Source organism: Manis javanica, chromosome 8 (assembly GCF_040802235.1).
Source record: "Manis javanica isolate MJ-LG chromosome 8, MJ_LKY, whole genome shotgun sequence".
NCBI classification, from domain to species: domain Eukaryota; kingdom Metazoa; phylum Chordata; class Mammalia; order Pholidota; family Manidae; genus Manis; species Manis javanica.
In genome coordinates this window covers 62,028,183-62,050,565 of record NC_133163.1, presented here as the reverse complement: position 1 = coordinate 62,050,565, position 22,383 = coordinate 62,028,183, and the positions used below count along the sequence as shown (strand labels likewise).

General features: G+C 39.1%; 1 long non-coding RNA gene across 2 annotated transcripts; it reads right to left on the bottom strand.

The window, feature by feature from the left end:
• Positions 1-3,284: 3,284 nt before the first annotated feature.
• Positions 3,285-21,820, bottom strand: LOC108388995 (uncharacterized). Of its 2 annotated transcripts, XR_005063276.2 has the most exons (5): positions 21,698-21,820; positions 20,470-20,523; positions 7,852-7,991; positions 4,850-5,019; positions 3,285-3,941 (listed from the first exon to the last, which is right to left on the bottom strand). It is a non-coding gene; the product is annotated as an uncharacterized lncRNA (long non-coding RNA). The 2 variants fall into 2 exon arrangements; XR_012120550.1 differs by having other exon boundaries at positions 3,285-5,019.
• Between the last annotated feature and the right edge of the window lie 563 nt (positions 21,821-22,383).

The window sequence follows — 22,383 nt, the reverse complement described above, 5'->3', positions numbered from 1 at the left end:
AATAAACACAGCAGGAGAACAGGTATATTTCAAATAATGGGTGGTTTCAATACTTTCATACTTAAATCTTTAATCCATTTGGAATTTATTTGGAGTGTGATGTGAGACAGGACTCTAATTTCATTTTTTCACAAACTACAATTAATTGTCTAATATTTTTAACTGGATAGGCCATTATTATTATTATTATTATTATTATTACTATTATTTTGGAAGTTTCAATACTTTTACTTTTTATATCAGGAGCTTTAGTTAATATCACACTTATTAAAAGATTAAAGAACATATAAGGATAAACCATTATTTTTTTGCTAATTTGAAATTTCTCTCATCACACTGTAATTTCCAATATAAACATGGATCTGTTTTTGGTCTTCCCATTCAGTTCTTAAGATCCATGTATCTATTTGAGTATCAATACCTTGCTGTTTTTAAATTGTGACATAATTTTTCTTTTTCAATAAAGTATTGTTCTTCCTCAGAATTTCTTGACTATTATTACCTATTTATATTTCCAGATAAAACTTAAAATGAATTTATAAAACTCTTGATCTCCAAAAATGATAATTTGGTTGCTTGTTAGAATTACATCAAATTTATAGGGTAGTTCAAAGTGTGTTGGTCTTTTTTACAATATGAAGTTTTTTGCTCTAGGAACCTGAAGGTTTCTCTCCAATTATCCAGTTTTTATTTTGTCTATTTCAATAAAGCTTTATAGTTCTTTTTAATATAGGTCATAATGTATGTGTGCATATGTGTGAGAGCTGTTGTGCATGAGTTTTTCTGTATTATATTTTTGACATTTTACCGGAAAAAATGATTAATTTTTATGTTTTTATTGTTTATCTGTTCCTCTGACTGAATTTTACCAATCTAATTGCTTTTACATGATTCTTTTAGACTAAATAAAAATAACATTGTCCCTCCCTTTCCAAAATTTATACATCTTTTTTTCCTTGTGCATTGCCTGGACCCTCCAGAACTGTGCCATGTTTGTTTTCTTCCTTACTTTTAAAGGAAAGCCTCTGATATTTTTTACCATTAAATTTAATGTTTGTGGTTTCTTTCAGGTAAGTGCTTTACATAATTTTATAAACATTTTCTTCTATTTCCAGTTTTTTTAGGGGCTTATTAGTGAATAAGGGGCTTTAATAAGAACAAATATTGGATTTCATCAATTGCCATTGAGATATTAATAAACTAATTATTGATTAGAGGGTGGCTGGCAGAGGGCCATTCATCAGAGAGAAGAAGTAATATTGAGAGTTACTTTGGGAAAGTAATTACCTTTCTGTCTTTCATAAATGCCTACCAAGAAAAGGTACATGTACTCCAACCTGAACAGTAGCAGTAACACACACTGGGGTGGGGAGGAGAAAATCCACGTGCAACTAGAGAAAGCCCTGTTGAGAGGCAAGGAATCCCAAGAGATGCAGACAGCAATGGCAGAAGCCAGAGATGAAGAAAAAGAGCCAAGTTGCGAGAATATTCTTTTGCAACTATGCTGAGTGCCAAGGCCAGAGAAGGGGCACCGAGCCTAGATACCTGTGTGCTTATCATGGCAGTAGATGATGCATCCCTTTTGGCAGCTATAGTTTAATCCTAAATAACACAAGCTTCAAAACATCAGTTCCCTCATTGCTTGAAGAAAATGGATTTAGAAATTGAGATTAAAGACAGCCCTCTCAAGGAAATAGTAAATAAAAGGTAAACAAAGTAAATAAAATCTCTGTGGGTATCATGGAACCATCCTTGGTTGAAGCCCATTTGAAACTCAGATCTTATTGTCTTGCTAATGTTCCATTTACTGTTTATATTGTGTCAATACTTGTAATAAGCTTGTGTCTTTCTATGACTGGATTTTGCAGAGTTTCCACACACACACACACAAAAAAAAAAATTAAAAGCTATTGTATTTGTAGAGTAAGCAAACATCTTCATTCCCTCCTCTATTAAAAATGTAAACCAGCCAGTCTTTTCTTCACATGGTAAGGAATCAAGGCAGCTAAAAAGCTCTGGAAAGGCAGGGACAACTCCACTCTGGTTCTGTCCATTTTATGCAGCTGTGATCAGGAATGCAAGAGGAAATTTAGAGAAGGTACCAGAAGCAGGCTTGCTTTAGATCCCCTAAAAGTGCTTTTGTTATAGGCATGTGTCTCTCTCTCTCTCTTGGAAACTGAACCCTCTATCAATTTTGCTTTGGAAGTTTTCACTAAGAAAACTTTTGTGTTTCAAACTATTTGGGGGAAAATAAACAGCAAAACCTGTGCTCAGATGTGATACTGGGGCAAGAAGCAATGGTACAAGCAAGGACCAAGTCAGTCAGCAGGCCTCACCATTTGACTATCTAAATGTCTCCAGCAATCATCTCCCCTTCCCATTTGAAATTTCCTTTGCCTTACTTTAGACTTCCATCACTCTTCATCTTGACTTAAATAGCCGACACTCGACCACTCAGGAGACCTTTCTCCATCTACCTGTCTTCTGTCATCAGAGGATCTTCCTTGAATACAGGCTTGATCCTGTCACCACTTAACTAAACCCCCCTAACCTGCAGTAGCATTTTCCAATGTGGGATCAGCATTAGGATCAAAGTCTTTGGGTGTGTGCCTTTTAAAAAGGCTCTTAAATGATTCCTTGGCATATTACAGTTAGAGAAGCCCTGGCCTACAGTCTAAGTGCAAACTATTTCTCATGGAACCAGATATCCTTCAGAACATGGAACCTTGACCTATCTTCTCAGCCTTATCTCTGCCACTCATTCCCCATTTGTACTAATAGCTGTACCCAGCCCAGCCAAACTACTTGTGTTTCATTGAAACATGCCAGGCATGTCCCACATGTGTACCTCTTCATACATCATTGGTTTCTTTTCATCTGACTGCTAAAATCCCTGTGTATCCTAAAAGTCACCTCCTCCTTGAAGCCTTTCTTGATGATGCTCTGTACCATAGTGTCTTTCTCTGGGGCTACCACAGCACTGTGCGTGTTATTTTGATCCAGCACTCACCCCAGGCTATTGCTCTGTAAATACCTGGCCCTTCCCTAGAGTAGGAGCCTCTGAGAGCAAAGCCAGGGACTTATATATTTCAGCATGTTGGGTACTCAAGAAACATTGGCTGATGTAATAAATGAGTTTACACTACTTACTCTAGAACTCCACTGTCCAATTGAACTATAATATGAGCATGTATATAAGTTAACATTTTCTGGTAGCCATAGTACAAACAGTAAAAAGAAGTAAGTGAAATTAATTCTAATAATACATTTTTATTTAACCCAATCTATACAAACTATTGTCATGTCAGCATATAATCCATATAAAAAACAATCCAGATATTTTACATTCTTGTCTCATGTGAAGTCTTCAAAATTCCAGTGTGTATTTTACACTTAACACATGTCAAACCAGATTAGTCACACTTCAGGTGCTCAGTAGGTACATGTGACTAATGGTTACTGTACTGACAACACTAGAGAGGATACTGTTGGGGTCTAGGTGTGAACTTTGCACATGAAGAAAGCTGCAGTCTAGCTTGGGATTCATCCTTGGTGGTTACATTGCACTGGACTTCTTTTTACCAAGACTGTGTTTGCCTTGGTCTCATTGTGCATGGTGCAGAGCTGTGAGGCCAGGTCTGATTGAGAGGGTCTGTGTGCAAGCTGTGCACAGCTAGCAAGAAGTTTTGGGACTCTCAGCAGCTAGCAAGCCTCCTCTCCCAGACATTTGGAGCTGAAAGGGGCAGAGAGCTGCTTCTCAAGGGCACACTGAGTGAGAATGCTGCATTCTTTGATGTGCAAAGCCACACCCTCCAATGCCATCATCACAGAGGGTCTAGAAACCAAAGAAAAAGCCACAGAAATGTAAATACAGTTCATTTGTAGATGCTTTTGTAGAGGTAAGCTCCAGGTATCCACGTCCTCTAGGGACATCATTCCATCTGAGGGAGGAGATTTAAAAAAAATGTGGTAAGCAGGAAACTTAGAACACTTCCAAAACGTGAGCTGTTTGTCTTGCTAAGGCCTGTTTGCTGGCTCCCTCTAACTTGGACCGCAGTGTTTGCTAAATTCAACCACTGTTCTCTCAGGGTCAGAACTAAGAAAAGAAAAACGAAGCTCCGTCTCCTGGCTCCATATTCTGCTGACCTCAGTTGAGAAGCCTGGTGCCAACTGGCATCAAGCGTAGGGTGGAGCCGAGAGTTGACTTGGCAGCCCCAGCCTGGCACCCTCTTGGTGGGCAGTAACCCAAAGCAGTCTTTCCCTCTGCTTCCCTTCCCATAGGCCCCATATTCCATTAAAACAGTCAGATACACAAATTAGCATCAGAACCAAAATGGTTTCCTGGGAAACTAATGACAAAAATCCCAGTTTTAAAACATTTTCTTTGCAACCTAGAGAGCAAAGCCATGCCTTTCTCAAGGATAAAAGCCCTGAGCCAAAGAACTCCATCCCATACAAAAAAGTGTCACTGACCAGACTCTGGAATAGATGAAAAGTGCTATTTGAGGCTTTTAGGACATGCTTTATGTATTTTCCTATACCTTACTCCCATATAATCTTTGCCCCTCATACACTTATGCCTTCTTTTTTACAAAAGTAAAACTTTTCCTTGTTAATTTCTTTTCACAGAGGTCCTCCTTGCAAAAAGTTGAACTCTTTAGAGTGCAAACAGATAGAGAATGGGTCAGAAATTTTTGCCACTGTCAGATGGAGAAGACCATCATCATACCTCCACCCATCAAAATACACCCCTTGGAGATCCAGAAAAAAAAGTTTGCATCCCAAAAATAATAATAATGTACATTTGTACAGTGATTCATAGTTTACAAAATGCCTTCACATATATTACCTCAGTTCAGTTTTACAATCGTGGGAGTGGAAACAATAGGTTCAGTCTTTATATGATGTCTTTCCTAGAAGCATTCATTCAATTGAGTGATGTACTGAGAGCCTTCTGGCTTTGTGGAATGCGCTGGGGAACAGAGCTCTCAAGACTGTGCCTGCTGGAAGGAGCCATGTCTTGTGGGGAAAAATAGAGAACGGGCAATTAAAACCCATGTAAACCTTCTGACAGATACACAGCGTGCTGGAAGAACACATATGAGGAGCCCTCAGTACAGATTTTTTTTTTGATCAGGAAGCTCCCTTTTAATTAGTCATTATCTGAGGTCAATAAATGTTACTTACATACTAAAGCACTATCCTAGCTCTTTTTTTATGTCCAGCTCTGCCAGTTTTAGATGCGGTTTAGAAAGGCATCTGTTTGTAAAGCTTAAACTCATTGTGTGCTAAACCAACTTTTATTATGGAGAAATTACTAGATTGCTTGTTTAGAGTACAGACACCTTCAAGAAACTCACTAGGTGGGACATCCTAGGCAGCAATTTGCAAATCCAAGCCATCGGTATTTTAGACTTTGAAGTCTAAAAAAGATACATTTCAGACACTCTGCAGGAATTCTGTCTTCCTGTAGCTTCTTTTGTTTATTCCTTAAAGAGCCCTGGGAAATAATGTGGGTCACTATAACCTGCCATTGCTATTAAATCAATCCACTCATTTGCAGGGAAGCATTTATTATTTAGTATCTTGACCGGAAAACCCATAAAAATTATTTTCTTATAAAAATCTGTACTTTGTAACTGTCAGAAGTGACTCAATGAAAATAACAAGACTTTCTAATTCTCTGGACAAGCAAGAGGCCCCACCTCAAAGTGACCCTTCTGGTCATGAATTCAAAACTTTCATTACTGCTCATTGTGTCGGAACAGAAACATATAGCTTCACTGGATCAGAATGGACTTGTTCAAGCCAATTGCTCTAGTACCTTTGGTATTCTGGGGGACCAAGCTGCTGTATTTGTTAGAATGAAGTGTCATTTTGTCTAGAGAATTATCATCATCCTATTATTGGAGAGAAATGGAAATATTTGGAAATCTTTGAAGCACCATTTCTCATCCTTGGTTGCACATTTGAATCACAGTGGAACTTTGACAACTGCTGATGACTGAGCTGCACCCCCAGAGGTTCCTGTGTACCTGTTTGCATGCAGCCTTGGCATGGGGATTTTAAAACCCCTTTTTCTTCCCGGTGACTCTAAAGTGTAGGCAAAGTTGAGAACCATCATCTTATTGTTCTGTTTGTCTAACAGTCCCATAGGGTGGGCCTTTGTAGTGATGCTTGCCAAAATGCTGATTCCCAGGTAAGTACCAGCCCAAGAGAATCAAATTCAGTACTTTTAGGACAATGCTAAGACTCTGAATCTTTAAGCAAGCCCAAGCCCCATTGTGATTGTAATAGAGGGTGCTCTTGGGCCACTTTTTTTTCTCAGTACAGAATTTTAATGTCAGATAATCTCTTTAACTGAGTAAATTAAACGCCTTAGTGATGGAATTTCTGGTATTCTAACAAGCTATTAAGGGAGCTGTTACCAGGGAGGCCTTCCCAAGGACACTAAATCACACTGCACCGGCTGTGTCTTGCCTGGAAGGTATATATATAATATAGTATATAGTATAGTATAGTATAGTATATATATATAATATGTATGTACTCTCTATATAGTCATCATATGAAACCAGAGTATGTGCAGTAGTCAGAGCACTAGCTGTGAGTCTAAACTGGCAGACATGATACTTTCACAATATACCAGATCTATATGCTCTGCAAATGATCATTAGACTCCCAGTGAAGATCAGCAACTTCCGAATATAACCATTGCTTAAAATATTTTTACAATTCTCTTTTATTGGCATTTTCTTCAGAATCTGGAGATATTTCCCCCCTTCTTTCTCTTGTTTTCTAATTATAAAAGTAATATATGTACATACTCATGGTAAACAATTCAATATTACACAAATATACATTTTAAAAAATGAAAGTCTCCCATCATCATCCCTCTCATCAAATACTTTTAGCAGTTTGGGGGATGTTCTTATAGGTTTTTTTTAAATGTATGTGTTTACACATATTTTGTTAACAGAAATGGTACATATACATAGTATTCAACAACTTGCTTGAAAAATAGTCCTCTTAGATATCTTTCCATGTTGGTATAGACTTAGCATTCATTTAAATGACCACATAGCCATTCACTATATAGATACACCATAATTTATTTAAACAATCTTCTGACAAACACTGGACTGTTTTTTATATTTTTTCAATCTTATGAATAATGCTGTGATGATACCTTTATAAATATTCATTTACACATTGGTTTGAGTATTTCTAGAAACTAAATCCCTAGAATTTGATTAATAGCATATTCTTTACAGATCTTCAATGAGGACAAAACTTCAATGTTTAAGGATAATAAGTTGTCTAAAAATATTTTTGGTCAAAATAAAACTTGACAGTAGGCGGGAAGAAGTGGGAAAATTTATTGAGCAGCTACTATTTGCCAATAACAGTGCTAGTAACATTCATTATCTCATTACTTCTAGAAATTCTAAATATTTTGGCATTATCATTCCATTTTAGAGATGAGGAAATTGTGGTACAGAGAATTGATAAACTTTTCCAAGGTTACCATGTTAGGAAATGGCAGTGCTTGGAACTTACATCTTTCTGATTCTCTCCACCTGCTCTAAGTATGTAGTGTAAAATTATACTGCAGATTTCTTCATTTAAATGCCACTGACTCAAGAAAATCTCAAAAATGTTTTGATCAGCTTAAAAAATTCTGAAATAACTGTATACCATCTCAAACCTATATATGAAAGACACTACTAATCTGAAATACATTATTTTTTCTGTTATTTTTATAATACCTCATTAATTTAGTCACTCCATCTCCCTGTTCTTACTGAATATCAGTGCTGTATATAAAAACAGTGCATCCAAAATACATACCTTTCTTTGTTCTGTAATCCTTCTGTTCTGGATTTTTTTTCCTTTGCTTATTAATTAATGACCTCTTTCCTTTCATCCTGCTTTTGAAACTCCACCAATTCTACAGTATTTTTCAAGGTTTTGTTGTGGGGCAGTTTCCTCTGAAAACAAAATATGCAAGCCATGAGATGAAAGGAAGGGGTGGGGAAAAACCAGGAGACCAATACAGTAATATTTGGACATTTCCACCTCTTTTCTGAATGGTTGTGTCTCAGTCGCTTCATCTTGTTTTGTCAACTTACAAGGCAATGCTAATGTTTTCCAATGTAATGTTTTACCCATATATGATTTGTACATTAGCACCAGGTTTTGCCTTGTTCTAGGATCTTTCCTGGTACCATCTTTATGTGCTTCCATAGCACCTTTTGCAAACCCCCATCATATCACTATCACACTGTTTCTCATCCTTCCTTCCTCATTAGACAGAGTTTCTTGATAACAAAGACCATATCTCTGTTATTACTGTAGCCTTCATAGCACAGCAGCCAGTGCATGATAAGTGCTGAATAAATTTTTGTTGCTTGCATGAATATCCTCAGAAGCATTACTCCCCTAAACCTCAGTCAAAGAAGCAAACTCCCAAGGTGGCTTGATTTAAGGGATGGATATACCGTCACAACATAAAGAATGCCAGTAAACTCAATGGCAACTTTCCTCAAATGCAGTCTCTGTTTCCACCTTTCATCAATATTAACACAGAGTTCAGGGCTTAACATTCCCCCAGAAAGGACTTGTTCATACCACAAGCATTAATGAGCAATGTTGATTTCACTGAAGATTCTGTAGGGGTATTAGGAAAGAGTAAACTACTTGAAAACTGTAACTGGACTCATTTGGTCCCTGAGGTCCTTTCTTCCTGTGCTTCAGTCTTACAAGCTTCCTCCCTCTGTTGTGCAGAACAATTCAGCCCTTCCCCTGCTTCTTTCTCCAAACTTTCATGCCCACATCTGTCAGAGCCCACAGGAGACACATGCCTTTCGAAGATGGCAGGTGAGTGTGTATTAAAAATAACATCTTTTTCTTATTACATCCATCATGTTTGCAGTTAATAGTACTTAATTCAACTTTCCAAACAGCTTTAAGCAATCTAATGTAAGCAAAAATTATGCCTCTTTCAGGCATGTCATTTTTAAAGTTACCTTCTACCTTTTCAGTCCAAGGAAGAACCAGTTGTTTCTTGTTGGTGACCTCCCATCTCATGGGACCTTCCTGCTTGACATCACCTCTTGGTGCTCCATGGTTTCTAGGCCTCAGAAAAGGGGCCTCCTCACCCAAGGCCCCACCACTCCAGCTGAGGCAGAAACTTTTCTCACCTGATGGCTGGTGTCTCCCTTTCTCTGCCCTCTAGGAAATCTTCTCCCTTATTAACCTAAATAATTATAATGCAACTGCAAATTTATTGATCCACTTCTATATGCTAGGTACTTGTTACTGAGCACTTTTTATACATTAACCCATTTGCTCTCTAGGACCACCCTGCTTATCATTATTCCCACTTCACAGATAATAAAACTTAAGGAATTAAGTAATTTGCCTAAAGGTACTTAACTCACATGGGGTTTGAATGCATCTCTGATCCCAAAGCCCGTCCATGTGCTTTAGTCCATTTCCTCTGAATATGAATCCAGCATTACCTCCTTGTAACTGGGGCACTCTAGACATTCCCTCTCCGTTTCTATCTTGTGATGTCTATCTTGTTGATATAGATCTACTCAGAGGCCATAACTTTAACCTTGCCTATAGGCCACCTATACTCTGGTGAACTGTCTTGCCTTTAACTCAGACTGTGTGGCTTCCACCCTAGCCATTGGCACAGGTGGCTCTGGACCCTTATTTTTTCTTTTCTTTCATGCTGTAGCCTTGGATGATTTACTCTTACCTTCTTTTCTTCCTCTTCAGTATTTCTACCCGTTATTAAATCTCTCCTAAGGAAGATAAGGTACCTAGTTCTGTCTACATCCAGCCCAACCTCAAGAAACTTACCAATTTTTCCTTTTTATATCATCTTTGGAAGTTCCTGGAAATTCTTACAGGTCTCACAGTACATATTCTTATTCTCAAAGAAGAATTTTTACTGAACTGAAAATAACTAAGAAAAGATCTCTGAGTCATATTACTAGATGACAAAGGCAAAGTTCAGAGAAGTGTATCTGATATGCTACCCTGTAAAAGGATAGAAAAACTGCCTGGTTTTGGTAGTTTCACAGTAAAGATCTTTACTGAGTAAATGATGGGTAGGGACAGGAGAAGATTTCACTATATATCTTTTATAATTTTTGGTGTTTGTACCATGTGGATATATTACCAATTTTTTAAAAAGATGAGTACCTTTTTTTTAAAAGAAATGCAAGTAGTTTTCCTGATGGGCAGGAGAGGGTGTTTTGCTATAAGAGTAAGTAAACAATAATAAAAAATAATCAATGAAAAAAATGGTTTTGAGAAAGAACACAAAGGCAAAGAACTTGTTCCAGAAGAAATACTCAGGTCAATGAGTATTTCACATAAATCTGGTAATCCAAAACACCCTATGTTATGGGCAATTAGGGCAGTAGTCTGAAAGCAATCAGTTGGTAACAGAAAGTACCAATACAGCTATATGTGTCCTGTTTCTTGCACTACACATGCCGGGAGTCGGGCTTCTCTCATACAACTAGAACTCAATAAATGTTTAGTAGTAATAGGGAAAGATTACCACACAGAATCCCTTTAACTCTAAGAGGAGCAAGAAGCCATTTTGAAGACAACAGAACCTTTTGGGGCACAGTCAAGTTGACATTAGCTCAATCTCTACTTAATAGCCTAAAATAGAGGGCAGTCAAGTAAGCAGCTGTGCCATAATTTACATTCCTAACCCTAGTCTTGAGGAATGGATAACCTGCCCTAGCCCAGTTCCACACATTTCCCGGTACATGTGACTTGAGGAAGCTAGGATCAGTTCTCAGGGAATCTGAGAACTTTGCTAGCTTGAATTTATTACCTTCCAAATACTCTTTAGCACATCCTAGGGTAGAACAAATCCCCAGTGCCATCTCTAGAAGTGACTGGCCTTCTCAGTTTTCTTTGGCTTGGAGATGACCAAGGGCTGACACCCAACATCCCCTACCTTGAGATCAGAATGGTTTGGACGTGACTTCAGGCCTTCTCTACATTCAGATCCGTTTCCCTGACACCCTGGGAGTGGATAAATGGCAACTTAGTTTTTGTCATATCACTCTTGTAGCAGATGGGATTTCATCCAGATAGTGTCTTTAGCCTTATTTTAGAATCTTTAAAGTGACTAAAAACAACAGGAGCAATATGGATAGAAAGCTGGCTTTCAGCTTTCCCCAATCATAAGAGTTTTAAACAAATTCCAGTGAATTTGGTGAGTCCTAAATTATTCCAGACTAAGAGCTGGAATAGATAGCTGGATCCTTTCATCCTGGGAGCCTAAATCTGAGAGAGTAATTAAATGTCTGATTAGTAATCTGAATTTTTATTTTTTTTAAGATTTTAAACATAAAATATTCTTCTAAATCTATTTTCATTTGCATGCAGATGGTTTGTTTGGAAAATGCTATCAGTAACAAAACCTGTAAGCGAGTGAAGGAGGCAGGATGGGGCAAAAGGAGAAGCTGAATTTAGTTTGGTCACAGCAGAGTCTTCAGCTGATCCCCTGGGAAGCTCTGAACCTGGGTGGCTCTTGAGAGCTTTCCAGAATTGAAGTAAGGTGATGGGCTTTCTATTCCTGCATAAACCAGTTATTGGATATGAGCCACCCAAGGAGGGGTAACCTGTGTGAGGCAACTCTCTTTGGCTGAAGGCAGTTCCTGGGGAGAGATTCAGCTGTGGCCTACAGCAACAACACTCCTGGTAGCTGAGAGGATGGCTACCTTGGTCCTCAGAGAGAATCTGAGCAGCCCACAGCAGTGTCTACTACACAATCAAACATTGAAATGAATACCAAACAGATACATCATACTCTGAAAGTAGCATGCAGTTAGCCCAGAGAACACAGTAAGTATGAAATTTGATGGAGCCATGCCATGCTCAATGTGTTAGGAAAGTTCTTGAAGCATAATTGTCTGTGTATGATTACCTTCTGACTCCGAAATTGCTAGTTCAGTAAGCAAAAGGGGCTGATTAAAAGTCATATCTATTCTAAAGCCCTCAGAGGCAGGGCCTCTCAGGACCAGTTGAAAAGAAAATTCTTACTACAGATTCTTCCACATTTTCTCCATTTCTCTGTATTCCATGAGCAGGTGGCTACTACCTGCAGCTGATAATTACAGGCTGCACCATGAAAGGAACTTGTCTGTAGTGCTAGGACTAACAGGGAAGTATGCAGCTTATGTCTGACCCTTTTTACAAAGGGGGAAAATATCCTTTTGTTATGGGCCATAGGGTTTTCAAGGCTGCTATCCATGGCAAATGTTCACTATGCTTAAAGGCTAAGGGCCAAGCATACAACCTTTTAAGAGCTTGTCAGCAGAAAGTCCATTCACTGAAAGCCTTGGCTGTCCCACACAATTGGCAGGTAATCAAAGCCATATTGTGTTCCCCCTTTGTAAAAAGGTAAAAGTTGTAAAGCTTCCACCACTGAAAATACTGAATATTTCACCTTTAATTTTCAATGATGATGATGATGATGATGATAGAGAAAGTGTTGCCATGGACTTTGTAGATTAAAATGGATGTTTTGAAGTTGGGTGAGATATTTTCTCTTCTGGGATGAAGCAAGGCAGCCATTTTGACAATATCTAAGAAAATGACACAGCAGTTCTGGGCAGGAATATTGCAAAGGCTCCATGGGAATTATAAGAACAATTGAAACAAAGAATTGGCCCCAGCCTGGGTAGTTATGCCCTCCTTTCTCACTCCCCTCCTAATTCACATGCACTGATAGCCGCCAAACATGTTTATTTAATTATTAAGGATATTGAACAATACCACATCAATTTATTACTATTATTAGAATTTTTATTCATTATTAATAGTCACTCAGATAATTTATAAGATTCTCATAATCTAAGTTTGGTCACAAAGTAATAGTAGGAAAAAATGAAGCAAGTGTTTTCCATTATGACAGCAATAATTTTGGTCATTCTGATTTCTAAAATTATTACTTGAGAATATGCTAAAATAGCACATATTATTTGTACAATTATGTAAGTATTTCAGGATTAGAGACAAAATTATGAAATTTTAGAATTAGAGATAACCTTTGAGGTTTTGGGGAGGAAACTTTCACAAAGAGGAAAAAGGCCCAGAAACCTTCTAGATGTGTGATCTGGACAAGTTGCCTAAATTGTTTGTCCTATTTCCTCATCAGTAAACCCATCACCACAAAGAGTTTTTAAGATGATAAAATGAAATAATTCATATAAAGCAGTTAGAAGAGTGCTTAGCACAAAGTAAACACTCACTAAAGTAAGCTGACATTATTAGCTTATCCCTGGTACAGTAAGCTAGCACCAGTTTTTGGAGAGGCAAAGCAGGGCAAAGATGACGGGAGAGGTGGAAGGGTAGAGAGAGGACTCCAAGGATAAGCAATGAAGGAAATCCAAGCACCTGTAGGGAAAGCATCTGCAGTGGGGAATGAGAAAAAGCCAAAACTCAGAAATTAAGGAGTAAATGAGAGGGCAGCAAGGGATCCAGGACCATCTGAGCAGCAGACCCTTAAAGTGAAACAAGCAGAGAATCTGGGGAAATACTCAGGGCTTCTTGTCTGCTCCTTCCCTGGAAGCAGAATGATCTCAGAGTGGGCAGGCTTGAGGCTCAGCAGGCACATATGGAGGTAGACCAGCAGTATAGGGATGTGTGTGTGTGCATGTGTGCGTGTGTGCATGTGTGCGTGTGTGTGTGTGTGTGTGTGTGTGTTTCTTGGCCCCATGATGGAGGTAGACCAGCAGTACAGGGGTGTGTGTGTGTGTGTGTGTGTGTGTGTGTGTGTGTGTGTGTGTGTGTGTTTCTTGGCCCCATTGCCCTATTACTTAAAGTTCTGATCTATATGTTATACTTAGAGTCTAAGAAGACTTTGGGGACCATCTTCACCTGCACCCATCAAGCTTTTCCTCTTTCAATGTCAAGCCCATATCTTTTGTCCAGAACAGCTGATACCCTGGGCTGCTGCTGCCAACAGAGGTTCTCTGCTTGCAAAATTCTCTATTTGGTAGTCACTGTTTGGCTATTACCCCACTACAAAGGAACAACTCAACAAATGAGTTTAAACTATTCACTTTTCAAATATTAGGTTAAGGCTATCTGAAGTTTGATCAAGATATGGTGGATAAGAAATCACTACCCCTCCTAAAAATTTAGGTTATGATTCAAGTGCTCTTTTAAGAAGTATTTCAGAATGTTGACTGTATGCAACATAACAGTGCTGTATACCCCAGTGCCCAGCAACCACAGTGCAGCTACCTGTCATCAGTCGTTTGTGATGAGAGATGGGTGAAGCATTTGGTCATTCAAAAAATACCAACCTTCTCCTGACTTGCTATTCCCTGAAGGTACCTCCCTATCTGTGCTTTCCTTCTACTCCCCAAATTGTCAAGAAGCTAGTCCAGACTTGTTTCCATGGCCTCGCCACCCACAATCACATTGGATTGTATAATCCTTAAAGCTGTATCCACATCACTCAGCTAAATTGTTCTTTGGAGGTTGTCATTACCTGTCATATCACCAAATATAATGGCTGTGTAACAATATTTAACATTCCTGACTTCTCTGTGGCACTGGATGCATTTAAAAATCTTCTCCCACAGTTTTCATGACCCTGAGCCACTATAGGCATCCTGCCTCTCTGGCAGCAACTCCTCTGGATCCTTCTTTACCTATTTTTCCTTCTTCCTTCTAAATATCCAAAGTGTGTGTCCTCTCGCTCTTATTTTCCCTCCTTTTACCCTCTATGTCTAGTTTATTGGATATGGAAGGGCCTCCAGACAGTGAACTGTTGGAAACACAGAATATCTAAGACTAGTTATATACGGCCATGGGACTTTGCAGAATCTCCGACCAGAAAATGAGAGCAGGCATTAGGCCAAGCACCAAAGCAGGAGAAACCAATGTAGCAAGGCCGCACTGGGGCGCCGTGCTTGGATGCAGCTTAGAATATAGGGCATGGGCACGAAGGTACTTGCCCACAGGATAAAGGAGGGGTCCAGAGCAGTTTACAAGCCAGCATGCTTGAAGAAGCTTATTTCTGGTGACTGTATTCAGCAGCTTTAACAGTGTTCCTGGTCTCTCCATGGGGGTTAGATATCCCTTTGTACTTCCCCCATCAAGTCCTTATCATCCTGGATATGGTATATTGTATATGTAGTAGCCTACATCCACCTCCAGACTCTAAGATCTGGAGAAAAAAACCATATATATTCCTTTCATACCATTTTATTTCTAACACCTAGACTGTGTTTATCTCATAGAAGGAGTTAAATAAATATTTGTTGAAAGTGTGAATGAACCAAGTTTTTAACTTTGGAAATCAAGTAAGTGGAAAGTATGGGAAAGAAATTACATGTAAACTAAGATAAAATTTGTGCAGAGTTTATATTACCAGTCAGTCATGTAGCATTGCTAGAGGTTGGCTGCAAATTTCACTCTGAACTTCTTAACAGTCAAAGCAAAGGAAAAAAATCAGTTTTAAAATTTATAGTGCCTATAAAATTTAAAAAGAAGAGTTGCTCAGGTAATACAGCTATTCTTGTGTTAAAAGAAATGTGTCCACGGATTCTCACAAAGAGTTACTAGCTGGGCTATAGACAATATGTGCAGATATTGTCTATATACAGATACAATAGTGAGTGCTGTAGGACTGTTTTTTACAATGCCCTTCCATATAGGCTAATCAGATATCTTAAATTTAAAGTAATTCTATGACAAGGAAAGCAGAGTAACGTAGCCAAGTGCCCAGAATTCTGATGGCCTTGTTTGACCCAAGGATAAAATTTAGAACAAGGCATGTTCTGAGGAGCATGACTATTCTCTCTGATATGATTGAAAACAAAGATTTCTGTGGCCAAGCACATTTGGGAAATGTTGCATACTCATGTTAAATCCATATTTTTAGATATTTACTTGTACATTAATATGTATTAAATGCTCTAAGAAGTCCTTCAGTAAAGAAACTTCATCTAATCCAGAGTTCTATCAAAATAATTTGATGATCTAATACTGGCAACATTTCAGGGAAATTTAAAGACAACACTTTGGGAAACAATCATCAGAGAAAATTATGGACCACATATCTTTAGGCAACCCTGTGTGACTGTTTCTCAGAGCTACTTTCTTGATAAGAATCTGTCCATGAGTGTTCCAAGTTATTCCCTCCGGCAAGAACTTGGAGTGCAGATATTCTGTGCTCTCAATTACAGATGGACCTTTTGCTTAGACAGTCAACTGAATAGGAGGTCATCTAAAGAGGGTAAATCTCCTAGTCAGTCTTTGCACCCACACCCTCTCCAGGGAGTAATCAAAGGCAGGCTGAATATTGTCTTACGAAACAGTCATGACTGTAGTCTGTTTAAACCTAGTAATACAATCTGAATCAGCTCAGTGGAAAACAATCTGAAAATCTAAGTTAGTCTGAACTGCAGTAATGGGATTCTTCCCAAGAACTTCTAGGTCCTTCTAGAAGTGGTGAGGAATGCACTGCTATTATTTTTTTAAATCACATCTATTGATTATATTAACCAATGACTCTGTCATCTGTAAGTTAATGTGCCAGTCATTCAGGCTGCTTGATTTTCTCCACTGAAACTTAAGATGTAATCACTAGATCATAAAAAATTAAACAATACATTGCCTCTTCTATCTGGGCTGGCATGCTTCAGACCAACAATAGTGGGTAATACAATCTCCATAGCAAGAAGGGAGAGAATGAGGTTTGTGTCCTCGTGTATTCCCTATTTCTAAGTGAGATTTCCCTTTGTATCACATCAGAAAACCATCAGCTAAAGGAGGAACCAGGCACTGGAGCCCAAATCATTCAGGCAAAATGGGAAAGAGCCTCAGGAGGGAACCTAACTTTTGTTTGTTTGTTTTTTGTGTTAAGAAACCTAAGTTTTATAGGATCAAGAAAGGTAAAGTATCACATAAATGAAACAGATTAGTAAACTAAAATCAATTTTACATTTCATTCTGGAGTTCATTATATTTTTGGCAGCAAATTTACCTTCCTAATCATGTTATACTTAGGTTGAAATTAATTTTAATGGGTATTTCCTGTGAACACACTGAATAGGAAGCAGAAAACCCTGCCTGAGATTAAATATTGACCTTGAACAATCCAAAATTCCCACTCACTTTGGATGACCTCATGCATGCCCATGACTGCACCTATCCCTGATGCTCTGAGGACTTCCAAGTCAACATCTCTCCTTCAACCTCTCTCCTGAACTATGTGGTGCCTCCCAGCTGACCCTTGGGCAACCTCACCTGTATGTGCCACATGCAATGTGAGATCATCATCTTTCTGACCATCTGTCACGTCTTCTCGCCTCTCCCCGTAATCTCAACCTCAATGATTGGAACCACCTCCCACCCAGCTACCCAACCCAAAATCTGGAAGCCAATCTAGACTCCTTAATCTTACCACCATCTTTCCTGAGACTAAAATATAAATTTTTTGCCATAACTGTGTTTTCACAGTCTAACCAAGTGTTTCCTAGTGAAGACACTATTGATAATTGGAGCATAACAATTTTCTTCTCTGTGCAAGAGCATCCCACCCATAGGACAATAATCTATGATATGTCCTTGTTTCAAAACATAAATTAGGCTCATTATATTCTCATTCTCCCTTGCCCCTTGAATTTATAGTAAGAAATGCAAATAGAATGAGCCATTTGTCAGGAGCTGCTGTTGCTGAAAGGTCATATAGTAGAGATGCCACAAGGAAAAAGTAATGAGTCAAAGTCTGTGTGGGCATGAGAGAGAGACATGGGGGAACCAGCAGAATCACACAGGGAGCACATGGCCTGGACTCCATTCCACCATTGTCCCATCAGACCCCGGTGGTACTGGCAATAGCATTGGAGGGCCCCTGAGAAGAAGCACAGAGAAAGCAGGGCACCAGGATTGCTGAGCAGCAGAGTGACCCCTATAGGTAGAGGCAATGCTTACCTCTGATCTGTCTCCAAAGATCCTCCCAAACCTAATGTGACAGGTCTTCCTTTTTTGCATTGCACCACTCCACAGAGAAAAGAGCAGGCCAAAGGAAAAAGCTTTTCCTAGCTCTGCTTCCACAGACCACAGTCCTCATAACCACACGCAAGTGTTCCTGGAGCACTTTCTCCCATCTGTAAAAAGTTTAGTACCTGCCCTACCTGAGGTCTTGCCCAGTGATTCGTTAATTGTATGACCTTGGGCAAGTCATTTGGCCTTTACAAGCCCAGTTTCCCCAGTTTTAAACTAGAGTCATAAAATCCATTTCACAAAGAGGATGTAATAATAAAAATAGATAAAGTATGTAGAAAGTGCCTTATAAACTGATAATTACCATATGTGTCTACAAGGTTATTGTTATTGTTTCCTTTTTATAAGCCTTGCAAGCGTCACAGAAGATTTTTTCTTTCGTACTTAAGAGTTGTACGTATAGATATAACCTATTAGCATTATCCTAAAATCTTACTCAGTTCTACAGATTTTGTTACTTAAATCTTAATCCTGCTTTTGTACTATTTTATCATTGAAGATTATCATTTAAGTTTAGTAGTCTCAGTCAATAAGGGATTGCTTTACTTCTAAAAACCATTTGTCACTTGCCTTTTATCGCGACACTTTGAAATCCTTCTGCAAGCTATAAATCAATAGTTTTCTTCTTCTTACTACCCTGTTTCAGTTTAACTATTGTAACAGCTTTAGAACCCTTATATAGCTGCAGAGCATTTCTTCTGAGATTGTTTATTACATGTTTTCCATTGGTAACAATGGATAATTTTTCAAATCCTTTCAGGCACCTGGAACTCTGAGAGTCCCTGAAACATGGACCTCACTTTTTGCTTCCCACCATCCGATCAATTGTTGACTTATTTTGTCTGTTTCTAAGTGTCACTAGAATTCACCCACTGCTGTTCTCCGAGTCCCGACCACTGGTGTCTCTCACTGAATGCCTCCAGCAGCTCCCGGACAGGTCCCCCTGCTCTTAGTCTCCCCTGAAGGTGCTGTGGGCACATCCATGAGTAATGCAGGCAAGGCGTGAGGTTCCGGTGCCATGGAGCTTTTTTAAATTAGTGGAATAAAGACCAATAAAAGGTCCTCAAGAAAACCCCAATTTGCAAATTGTGATGAATGCTACATGGGAAAATAAGCAGAGAGCTGAAATAGAGAATATAGCGGAATGAGACACTATAATGGTAAGAGGGGGTCAGGGAGGACCTCTCTGAGGTGACTTTCAAGCTAAGACTGCAAGAGTAAGAATTAGCTAGCCAAGAAAGGGGGAAGAACATGCTGGGCAGACGTAGAGGGCCTGGGCGGAGAGCAGCCAAGAACTCAGGAGGGCCAGTAGGTGGCGGCCCCCATTTCTCCGGGCAGCGGCAGCACTCCCCTTCCCTCATGCAGACACAGCACACACGTGGGACTGATAATGAAGCACCCATCTAGGTGAAGGATGCCCTTTCTATAGTGTAAATAGGATTACCTCAAAGACTTCATGATTTCCCATTCTTCTTAAATGTTCAAACATCTTGATTAGTACAAGATTTACAAGAACCTTCACACTCAGGCCTCTGCCCCTTCCCACCCTCACCTGTTCCCATCCTTCTCACCCTGCACTGACCTTCTAGCAGTTTCTTGAAAAATCACTATGCTTCTTTGTGTCCAAGGCAACTCCTCTGTCCTGCTGACTAGAAAATCCTTTCCCTTCACTTGATCAATCCTTGTTCACCTTGGAAACCTTAACTTAAACATCACTTCCTCTAACAAGGCCTCTCAAAGCATGTGTCTGGGAACTTCTCTATCATTCACATTGCCCCTTAGGTACTGTGTGCCTAATTCCAGTCACTACATTTCACCTCAGACATCTAGGAAGGCAGTTCATGGAACTTTTTAGGATCACTCCTGGTGTGGTTGACATTACATTCATCAGCTATTCTTGGCTAAGGATCTTAAACTGTTCTACGATTGACTCATTACCTTTAAAAACTCTTCTTGAATGCATGGAGGGAGTTCTCTGTATCATGCCAATACAACATTCACAACAGCAGCTCTGTCTAGGCTAGTCAAAGTGGTTACAGATATACCAGAAGACCACCTTCCTTAAGCACACTACAAGACAGAGTAGTAATAGTATGTCTAGAATATCTTAACATTAGCAAAGTCTATTTGAAGGTTATAGGCAGTGGAAGGGAGAGAAGGGAAGTGAGGTTCCTAAGATCTCATTCTCAAGCTAAGAACAGGAGAAAAAAATATGATATTCACCTTTTACAACATAATTCTACAGACAGAATCCAGAAGTGAGGAAATGGATTTAAGATGTTTAAAATCATGCTACAGTGAAATAATGCTTAATATCAACTTCCTTTCACTAAAATTTGTATGCAACCAGCCCCCTCCTGAAGCAACTGGTTTTCAGAAACACAGTAATGTTTGTATACTTACATCTTTTTTTTAACCCATGTGACTGTAGATTGCTTGAGATCAAAGAGATCAAACCTGAAAAAATAATGAATGTTTACAGTTCTGAGCAGAAATGCCATGAAGTAATGTGAATGCAAATGAGTGATTTATTAGTTAACAAGTACCTCATGCTTGACACTTTCCTATATAGCTTGTGCAAAGATCAGAGAAGAGAGTATGATGTAGTCACTGCCTTAGGTTCCTCAAACATGATGTGAAAAGCTTGCTTCCCTTCATTCTGGTAGGAAATCACTTCAATATTAAATTTCAGAGGGGGCTTGTAAGAGATATTCCTACTGAAATGTCAGATTCCTTCTTATACTAGTTATAAAGTCATTAACACCTTACTTTAGTTATAAGAAAGAATTTGAGGTGATATATGTATATGTATGCAACAAAATCAAAAGTAAAACTAAATAGAGCGAAGGAATAATAAGAGGTAGAAAAGTAAGATGAAGCTGGGAATAAGCAATTATGTTGTTTCCAATGTCCTCAGTTTCACTGCTGTTGGACAGAATGCAATTTTTATAGGTGTGTTAAGGGACATTTGTTATAATTTCCACACTATGCATACCCTTATTTTAAAAAAAAAACTTTCTAGAATTTATCCATATTTTGCCCTAACTTTGCTTGTAAACTCCTAAAATTAGACCCTAACTGGTTGTATCAGCACTTGGTTCGTTAGGAATAAATATTCTTTGAAATTCTTCTGCATTTCAATAATCAATAAATTTAACATCGACAATATTCTCAATCACCTGAATACGTTCCCTGATAAGGCAAAAGAAATGTGACTCTGTCAGTCCAGTAGTTTCTTTCTCCTGACAAAACTCCACAGCTTACAATTCCTGAAAAGTGGGTGTCAGTCCTCCAGAGAACAAATGCCTCTAGGCTGCTTCACTGGCTGTTTCTCAACCAGCCAAGGTGCAAAATTGTGGCTAGTTTTAAAGGCACCACAATGGCAATATCCTAAGAAACCACTAGGTGGAAGGGATTTTTTTCTCATTTCACAAAACCTTTGTCTCAATTGAAGCCATCCCCTCCAGTGTACAAGAGCTTTAAATTAAGTATTTGGTCTGATTTTTTTGTCACTGCATCTTCCAGATGAGCTCCTTGTTATTTTCTCTTGCAAAGAGGTTATTTTTAAAGGGCACATTCTCCCCAGTTACCCTGAAAGAGCAAACATTATATTTGAAATGCGAAGGAGTACTTATGCAGGTCTGTTTCTCGTGTACTGGAGCTGTGGTCAGGATGGTCTGTTGGTTTAATGAGCCACAAGCAGATTGTGTGTGACCCAGGAGAGTGGAGTCCTCGTGGCCATGGATCCAGGAAGTAATATCCTAGAAGCAAAGGAAAGTTTCGTAAGGGTATTAGCAGTGTGTTAGAATAGGGATGATGTGAATAGTATTACATAGCAAGATGAGGACAAAATGAGGGGCAGTAACAAAAGTAGTTACCCTTCAGTACAAGAGAGGAGAAAAGAAGGATGGTGCCCCCTTTCCACCAATGTTAAGAAACATGAGGCAGCAGCTGGGTCTTAGGGTAATGTGCAGATGTGGAATGAAGTTCATCAGGAAGGTTTCCTTGAAGGTGTGAGTTTTGAGCCATGCTTTGTAGCAGGACTCAGATGGGGACAAAGGGACTTCTTGGGGCTAAAATGCCAACATCATACAGCAGAGAGGTGGGGTGGAGGTTCATCCTGCCATAGCACAGAGCAGTTGTTTCTGGAGCAGAGTCACATGGGCTCTGGAAATACAGCTCCAACCATGCTAGCCGCAGCCATCCAAGTCAAGGCTGAGGTGGGAGGGGTAGCAAGGTCTAGGCAGGGTAGGTGTCATTCCAGCATTAAGCATCAACAAGAGTTCTATAGCTCTTCCTGGCCTGATGAGGAGGGGA